Source organism: Tachyglossus aculeatus, unplaced genomic scaffold, assembly GCF_015852505.1.
Source record: "Tachyglossus aculeatus isolate mTacAcu1 unplaced genomic scaffold, mTacAcu1.pri scaffold_75_arrow_ctg1, whole genome shotgun sequence".
Lineage (NCBI taxonomy): Eukaryota > Metazoa > Chordata > Mammalia > Monotremata > Tachyglossidae > Tachyglossus > Tachyglossus aculeatus.
The window spans coordinates 1,229,649-1,239,365 of record NW_024045092.1 but is presented as its reverse complement, the minus strand read 5'-3'; the positions used below and the strand labels follow the sequence as shown (position 1 = coordinate 1,239,365).

Here is a 9,717-nt window from a genome sequence, read left to right as displayed (position 1 = left end):
CCGAATGTTAATTGGCAAAAGAGTTAGCATTGGTTTGTTTTGAAATTCACAAGGAATTCCCATTTTCTACGACCTGCTTTGCTGGAATCAAATTAGGAAATATCCCATTCTACTGCTAATAACTATGTTATGTCTGATACAATGTGATATTCGATGGGGCTATAGGAAAAGGAATAGGAAAAAGGCAACACTCAGATTTGGTATAAGTCCCAGGGTAGGCTAAAGAAACATTTATTTTATTCTTTAAACTACAATCGGCCTGACAGTGCAGTACTGAGCAGGCTCCTCTCATTTCTCCTCATTTGAAATGAGAGAAGGATAAAAAGATAAATGAAAGCAGCTGTAGCAGGAGCAAAACCAACTCTTAGCATGTAAAGGTTGCTAAACAAGCTGGCAAGGATGAATACCTCTATAGCTAAGAAACTCTTTAGTAGTTCATGTAGAGGTATTTCTTCAGCACCTACTGAATGCAATACTCTATAATGAGCTTTGGGAAATACAACAGACATATGAGACATGTGCTTCACTGAGCTTTGAATGCCCTATACATTTTCCCTAAAAAAGTTACCAGAAATCCATGCTTGCCACTTTCCTTGTACAAATATTACCATTTTCACAGGGTGATACCTATTTATGTTCAGAAGTCAATTTTCTGCTCCATAGTTTCCTGATGGCATTTTTCATCTGGACATTTCTCAGGGTGCTGATGAGGGGGGTTAGCATAGGGGCTATAAGCATGTAAAATACTGCAATAGCTTTATCCAGGGGGAAGGTGGAGGCAGGCCATATATACATAAATATACTCAGAACGAAGAACAGGATGACAACGGTGATGAGAGAGGTGCAGGTGGAGAGGGATTTGCTCCTACCCTCTTTACTGTGTGTTTCAGGGAGCCCAGGATCACGACATAGGAAATCATCAACATGACGAAGATTAATAGACAGATCAACCCACTGTTGGCGGCTACAAAGAGGCTGAGGGTGTGGGTGTCCGTGCAGGTAAGGTTCAGCAAAGTGTTCAAATCACACATGAAGTGATCGATGATGTTGGGGCCGCAGAAGGGTAAATCGATCATGAAGAGAATCTGGATGGTTGCGTGCACCAGGCCTCCCGTCCAGACAACCACCATCAGCACACCACACATGCATCAGTTCATGATGGTTGTGTAATGCCGGGGGTTACATATCGCCACGAAATGGTCATAGGCCATCACCGCGAGGAGAACAACTTCAGCCCCGCCAAATAAATGCTCTCCAAAGACCTGAATCATACAGCCTTTGAAATTGATGATTTTCTTTTCACAGAGAGAGTCAACGATCAGTTTAAGGAGTGCTGACAGAAGAATAGCAGGCATCAATAAATGACAAATAGTCCAGAAAGAAATACATGGGGGAGTCCAGAGTCTGACTGACGGTTATGGTTACCACAGTGATCATATTTCCCACCACGGTGATGACATAGTTGATTAAAAAAATAACAAAGATGACTTTCTGCAACCTTTGATTTGGTGTAAGTCCCAGTAGAATGAATTCTGTCACGTTGTTTTCATTACCCATCAACTCAGGGTAGGCAATGAAGGTACAGGTGAGAGCTGTGTATTCTGTACAGAGAATGATGATCCTCATTAGTTTTGCTTTGAAACGATCAAGTAACAGAACTCAAAGTACCAAATCTCTATCATCTTGTCAATTTTCTCTGAACCCCAGGGCAAGATGGGAAAGTATTTACTGTACTCAATTCATACAATGGGAAACTGAAGCAGATCAGGTTAACTTAACTCCTCAAATCCAATGGACAATTACTCTCCCCTGCTTCAAAGACTTATTGAAGGTACATCTCCTCTAAGGGGCCTTCCCTGACTAAGCCCCCCTTTTCTTTTCTCCCACTCCCTTCTACATCACAGTCCCTTCTGCACTCCCTAACTTGATCCCTTTATTCATCTCCCTGCCCAGCCTGACAGCACTTACATACATTTCTGTAATTCATTTATTTATAGTAATATCTGTCTCCCCATCTAGACTGTAAACTCACTGAGGGCTGGGAGTATCTATTTTTGCTATATTGTACTTAGTGCTTAGTACAGTGCTCAGTACACATTCTGTGCTCAATAAATACAATTGAATGAATGAATGTACTTACCCAGAGGTGTAGTAAATGGTCCTAAGTGGTGGGGTTGGGAACACAGTCAATATCTTCAGAGCCTTTTTGATGCAGTCATCCCTGGAGTTCACTCTGTTTGATTTGCATATCCTTTTCAGTAGACAAGAAGCTCAGTAATTCTGACTATTCCAGTCTCATAAATGCCAACTGATAATCACATTCACATTCCCCATAAGAGAAGTGCATTAGGATGATGGTTCAGGACGTTCTAAAATCCTACTGGCCAGAGGACAATAAACCAATTGCTTAGCAGACAAGAAACCTATAAACTTTTGTATTCCCCTGATGCTCTTCTGCGACTATTTCTCCTCTTATGGCAGTTCTAGGTTTCTTCCTAGAACATATATTTTACAGAGAAAGAAGAAAAGACATTTCTGCCAAGGAAACAGATTGTAGGTAACCCAGGAATCTCACATAGAAACATGAAATGCACAATAAACTCAAAATTTAATATGAAAGAATAGCAGAATCTTTCCCGTTGATAGGAGTGGTAATTGCTACCTCTCCAACGTCTACTGGTGGTAGGGCCAAGCTTGAAGTCTTTGTTATAATTTTTAATGCGTGGATATTGGTACAAACAAAATATTGGAAGGTGGTATCCAACCTTTCAGAAACAATCAAGCTGTGGGAAAAGACTTGAATAGTAGCTGTGGGCAGGAAATGTGTCTGCCTATTGTTATGCTACACTCTCCCAAGTGGTGAGTACAGTGCCTTGCACACAGTAAGCGCTCAATAAATACGATTGATTGATTGGCAGTCCTGTTTGTAAGGTATTTTTAAGTACTCACCATGTGCCAGCACTGTACCGAGTGCTGGGGTAGATACAAGCTGATCAGAGAAGACTCAGGCCCTCTCTCACGTGGGGCTCACAGTCTTAATTCCCATTTTACAAGTGAGGTAACTGAGGCACAGAGAAGTTAAGTACCTTGCCCAAGGTCCCACAGCAGACAAGTGGTGCAGTTAGGATTAGAATCCCAGTCCTTCTGATTCCCAGCCCATGCTCTATCCATTAGGCCATACTGCTTCCTAGGTCCTTGGTGGTAAATGCACAGTAGCCCTGCTGGAGCAAGGAAACTTGGATAGGTCTCCATGTGGACAGTGAGTAGACGAGAATGGATTTAGGAAGCTACCAAGAAGGGGGGTTCAGCAAAGTGAGTAGACGAGAATGGATTTAGGAAGCTACCAAGAAGGGGGGTTCAGCAAAGGGACACCACCAAGATTAATACTACTATTAATAATAACAACAATAATAACAATAGTGGTATTTGTTAAGCATTACTCTGTGCTAGGCACTACACTAATGCTGGGTTGAATACAAGCAAATCAGGTAGGACACACTCCCACTCCAACATGAGGTTCACAGTCTCAGTACTCATTTTCCAGATGAGCTAACTGAGGCCCAAAGAAGTGAAGTGATTTCCCCAGGGTCACACAGAAGACAGGTGGCAGAGCCGGAATTGGAACCCATGATCTTGGTTGATGAAAATGGCAGCAGTTTAAAGACTACCTACCACAAAACTGGAAATGCATCAACACCTCTGAGCTCCTGATGATCGAAATAAAACAACTCTCTACAAAATTCTGCCATGGAATTTATAGTTTAGGCTAGGTTATGCAGATAAACAATGGTGGGATACCAGAGTAGAAGAGATTAGGTACATGCTGAATGTCACAGTCTAAGGACAAGGGAGAACAAGGAGGGAATTGCCATTTCGTAGATGAGGAAACTGAGGTACGAAGAAGTGAAGTGATTAGCCCAAGGTCACCCAGAAGACAAGTGGAAGAGTTAGGTTAAATCTCAGGTCCTATGACTCTCAATCCCCTACTCTTTACACTAGGCCACACTGCTCCCAGTTGCAATATGTTTTTAAAAGAATCATTTCAAGACAGTATCAAGTGAATGTAAATACGACCAAGAAGTATACTTGAATATTTTTGTGAACTATACGAAGATAATCTATTTGTAGACACCACCAAAAATATTGAAGAGTAACGATAAAAATGTGTTTTTTTATGTGAATGCAAAATAAAAATCAGGAAGGCTAGAAAACTTAGACTAGTCAGATTTGTTGATGCTGAAAAGGTCTGAAGGAGTGAGGCTTTATCCTATCTCTCTGCTTACTTCTTAACATGGTAAAGTCCTTTACAGATGAAAGACAAAATAGGCCTTTAAAACAGAAAATTCAGGTTGTCTAGCCACCAAGTCAGCAGTCAGAAATTCATTTTAATAAATTTTCTCAGGGAAATGCATTTAGTGGTAGAAATTCACATACTGTTCACCAGACCTGTTTGCTCGTTAAGGAGACAGGACAATGAATACACCAGGGAGGACATTCTGAGCATCCCCTTTTCAAATCTATAACCACAAAAGAGGAAAAAATTGAAGTTAATAGTTCTCCCTCCAGACCCACTCTCAATCAATCAATCAATCAATCGTATTTATTGAGCGCTTACTATGTGCAGAGCACTGTACTAAGCGCTTGGGTAGTACAAATTGGCATCACATAGAGACAGTCCCTCAAATTGCTTTAACTCAGATTATTCTTTAGGTTACAGAATGACATTTAAAGTTGCCTGTATAGGAGTGTGGGGGCCTATTATAATACTTAGGGCTCTGAGTCTCTGTAGAATTTCTTACCTCCCTTTCTGGTAGGTTATTTATGCCAAAAGCAGTAGTTAAGCCTTATGTGAATTTGGCTAGTTCTTTGGGAAAATATCTGTGCCCCTGACTAACTGGTTCTTTTCATTACGAGCCTCGTCTTGTAACAGCTTCTTGGCTACATTCTTGAAGGTAGCACCAGATATTATGTAGACTCTGACATTAACTCTCATCGTGGTAGGGGGTGGGGGCTCAGCACCCTGTGGATATGTTTTGAACAATAATAACCTACAAGGTTGCATCATTTGAATAGATTGTCCCTGATGTTATGTCTATTCTGTGAATTCAGAGAGGATTGCTGCAGCCCCCAAATGAATTTATCATCTTCCATGTGAGCCTAACTGGGGTTCAGACTCTGAAGAGACTATTGGGAATGAAAACACCAGTAAGGTGAATTCTTACTGTGGACAAAACACCTGAAAGCAGTTCATCCTACACTGAAGTTCACAAAAGGGGTTCATTGACTGGTGCACTTCCCTTGAGAGCTTTTGATAGAATAGAGATCCTTCACATCTCCGCCATTCGGGATGGTAGGGCCACCCCAGGTGATTGACAGCTGCTGCACGGAAATCCCCTAAGTCTTCATTCTCAGTCTAGAAATTCTCAGCAATGAGGAGCCTCTATCTGCAGGCTGGACCAGGAAAGAGAGGCAACCAACAGACCACCTAGATAGATAATAGACTAATTATGGTATTTATTAAGCTCTTACTCTATGCCAGACACTGTATTAAGTGCTGGGGTGGGTAGAAGCCAATCAGATTGGACATAGTCCCTTGTCCCACTTGGGGCTCACCCAAATGTTTGGCCTTCTAGTTGTCACTACAGTAAATCTTAATCTTTGCAATACGTTTAGTCTCTCATGTTGTCATTTTAGCGTCCCTGAAACCTCTCAGCTCTTAGAGGGGAGATGCAAAGCTCTTTCACTTGTACTACCCACATCACTGTTATCCAATTTTTTGTACATTTTATCTGTGTGTATGTGTGTTCAACCTACATCCACTCTGCTCATCGATGAGTGACAGCAGTATTTTATTCTATTATAAGCCCCATGCTAAACCCCTAAATCTACATTCCAAGGAATTCAGAAGTGAAAACTTTCATGGAAGAGGTATAATGCAGGAAAGTGACTGTCATCATCCATAAATGCCTCAATACCAAATTAATTTATTTGTATTTGGAAAAATTTGTTAAAAGAGATTTTCTGTTTAGTTTTTGAGGAGAAATTTCCCCACTATTGATCAAGAGGATGCTGGACACTGAAATAACTAGGTCATACATGCAGACAAGCACACTGTCACCCTTCTCTCCCAAGTTTCATGTTCATATTAATGTCAGTCTCCCCATCTAGACTGTAAGATCATTATGGGCAGGGAATGTGCCTGCTCATTCTCTTGTATTACACTCTCCCAAGTGCTTAGAACAGAGCTCTGCACATAGTATGCACGCAATAAATACTATTGTTTGATTGATTGATTGATTGGCAGAGAGAATGGGTGATCCAAGAATCAAGTCAACGAAGTCAAGTCTTCTCCATGTTGGGTAGCTGTCACAAGGGAGTAGGGGAGAACACCTCCCCTGCCCCTAAACCTGAACTCAGAGATGCCAAGATGCTTTTAAGTCTCTTGGGGGATGATTTGGCCTGGGAAAAAATAGGGAGGGTTAGAGCTGTGGTGATTTGCTGCAGCTGTCCTTAGCTCCCCCAAAATGCCCTAGAATTAGGCTTTCACCTCATTGATTTTTCAGTGCTTCGAGAGGCCTTACTTTGGCCAGCAAGTGGCCTGGACTGGTGGTTGTGAAGTGGCCATCAATTCTCTGAAGTAACCAAATGCAAGCCTCCTATAGAGATGGAGAGCGATAGAAGGAAGAGTTGAGATATTCTTTCAAGCAAGAGGGGAAGAATCAAACTTTATTTGTAAACTTCGATTTCAAAATCTGCTTACAAATGGGTTTCCAAATTTTATATCCTGCTGGACATGCTCCCTTTAGTTATTTGTAGCATATCCCGTGGCTCATTGGAAACAGCCCAGGCTTTGGAGTCAGAGGTCATGGGTTCAAATCCCGGCTCCACCTATTGTCAGCTGTTTGGCTTTGGGCAAGTCACTTAACTTCTCTGTGCCTCAATTACCTCATCTGGAAAATCGGGATTAAGACTGTGAGCCCCTCGTGGAATAACCTGATCTCCTTGTAACTTCCCCGGTGTTCAGAAAAGTGCTTTGCACATAGTAAGCACTTCATAAATGCCATTATTATTATTAGTATCTCAAGGAAGTATTCTCCCTTCCTGCTGATCTTGGTGCCAGGTCATACTTGTCAGTTCCTGCACTCACTACCGAGTCCCCCAAAGGGTGTGGCCTCCAAGATATCCTCAGCAAGATGCATATGAAATAGTAATGATAATGATAATTGTGATATTTGTTAAGTACGTACTATGTGCCATGCACTGTAGTAAGTGTTTGGGTGTATATATACGCAAATGGGTTGGATGCTGTCCCTTTCCCATGTGGGGTTCACAGCCTCAGTCCCCATTTTACAGATGAGGTAACTGAGGTTTAGAGAAGCGAAGTGACTTGCCCAAAGCAGCAGATGAGTGGTGGAATATGTTGAAATGATATTAACTCTTTGACCATCAGCAGGTACGTGACAGACAGAGCAGGGGGTGAGGGGTGGTGCTATTTGCCTAAAAGATATTTGACTGGATTATGGATGTGCCTGGGCTCCCCTATCTGATTGACCTCCATCAATCAATCAATCAATCAATCGTATTTATTGAGCGCTTACTGTGTGCTGAGCACTGTACTAAGCGCTTGGGAAGTACAAGTAGGCAACATATAGAGACAGTCCCTACCCAGCACTGGGCTCACAGTCTAAAAGGGGGAGACAGAGAACAAAACCAAACATACTAACAAAATAAAATAAATAGAATAGATATGTACAAGTAAAATAAATAAATAAATAAATAAATAAATAGAGTAATAAATATGTACAAACATATATACATATATACAGGTGCTGTGGGGAAGGGAAGGAGGTAAAATGGGGGAGATGGAGAGGGGGACGAGGGGGAGAGGAAGGAAGGGGCTCAGTCTGGGAAGGCCTTCTGGAGGAGGTGAGCTCTCAGTCGGGCCTTGAAGGGAGGAAGAGAGCTAGCTTGGCGGATGGGCAGAGGGAGGGGCATTCCAGGCCCGGTGGATGATGTGGGCTGGGGGTCGATGGCGGGACGGGCGAGAACGAGGTACGGTGAGGAGATTAGGGGCAGAGGAGTGGAGGGTGCGGGGTGGGCTGTAGAAGGAGAGAAGGGAGGTGAGGTAGGAGGGGGCGAGGTGATGGAGAGCCTTGAAGCCCAGGGTAAGGAGTTTCTGCCTGATGTGCAGATTGATTGGTAGCCACTGTAGATTTTTGAGGAGGGGAGTAACATGCGCAGAGAGTTTCTGGACAAAGACAATCCGGGCAGCGGCGTGAAGTATGGATTGAAGTGGGGAGAGACACGAGGATGGGAGATCAGAGAGAAGGCTGATGCAGTAGTCCAGACGGGATAGGATGAGAGCTTGAACGAGCAGGGTAGCGATATGGATGGAGAGGAAAGGGCGGATCTTGGCAATGTTGTGGAGCTGAGACTGGCAGGTTTTGGTGACGGCTTGGATGTGAGGGGTGAATGAGAGAGTGGAGTCGAGGATGACACCAAGGTTGCGGGCTTGTGAGTCAGGAAGGATGGTAGTGCCGTCAACAGAGATGGGAAAGTCAGGGAGAGGGCAGGGTTTGGTAGGGAAGACAAGGAGTTCAGTCTTGGACATGTTGAGGTTTAGGTAGCGGGCAGACATCCAGATGGAGATGTCCTGAAGGCAGGAGGAGATGCGAGCCTGGAGGGAGGGGAAGAGAGCAGCGTAGAGATGATAGTTGAAGCCGTAGGAGCGAATGAGGTCACCAAGGGAGTGCGTTTAGATCGAGAACAAAAGGGGACCAAGCACTGAACTTTGGGGAACCCCCACAGTAAGGGGATGGGGGGGGAGGAGGAGCCTGCAAAAGAGACTGAGAATGAACGACCGGAGAGATAAGAGGAGAACCAGGAGAGGACGGAGTCCGTGAAGCCAAGGTCAGATAGCGTGTTGAGGAGAAGGGGGTGGTCCACAGTGTCGAAGGCAGCTGAGAGGTCGAGGAGGATTAGGATACAGTATGAGCCATTGGATTTGGCAAGCAGGAGGTCATTGGTGACCTTTGAGAGGGCAGTGTCCGTGGAATGTAGGGGATGGAAGCCAGACAGGAGGGGGTCGAGGAGAAAGTTGTTGTTGAGGAATTCTAGGCAGCGCGTGTAGACAACTCGTTCAAGGAGTTTGGAAAGGAATGGTAGGAGGGATATGGGGCGATAACTAGAAGGTGATCTTGGGTCAAGAGAGGGTTTTTTAGGATGGGAGAGACATGGGCATGTTTGAAGGCAGAGGGGAAGGAACCAGTGTAGAGTGAGCGGTTGAAGATGGAAGTTAAGGAGGGGAGAAGTGATGGAGCGAGAGATATCATGAGATGAGAGGGAATGGGGTCAGAAGCACAGGTGGCCGGAGTAGCACTTGAGAGGGGGGATGAGAGCTCCTCTGAGGATACTGCTGGGAAGGATCAATCAATCAATCAATCAATCGTATTTATTGAGCGCTTACTATGTGCAGAGCACTGTACTAAGCGCTTGGGAAGTACAAATTGGCATCACATAGAGACAGTCCCTACCCAACAGTGGGCTCACAGTCTAAAAGGGGGAGACAGAGAACAGAACCAAACATACCAACAAAATAAAATAAGTAGGATAGAAATGTACAAGTAAAATAAATAAATAAATAAATAAATAGAGTAATAAATATGTACAACCATATATACATATATACAGGTGTTGTGGGGAAGGGAAGGAGGTAAG

At 43.6% G+C, this 9,717-nt stretch overlaps 1 pseudogene; it reads right to left on the bottom strand.

Annotated features, from left to right (window-relative positions):
* Positions 1-627: 627 nt before the first annotated feature.
* Positions 628-1,557, bottom strand: LOC119923988 (annotated as a pseudogene).
* Between the last annotated feature and the right edge of the window lie 8,160 nt (positions 1,558-9,717).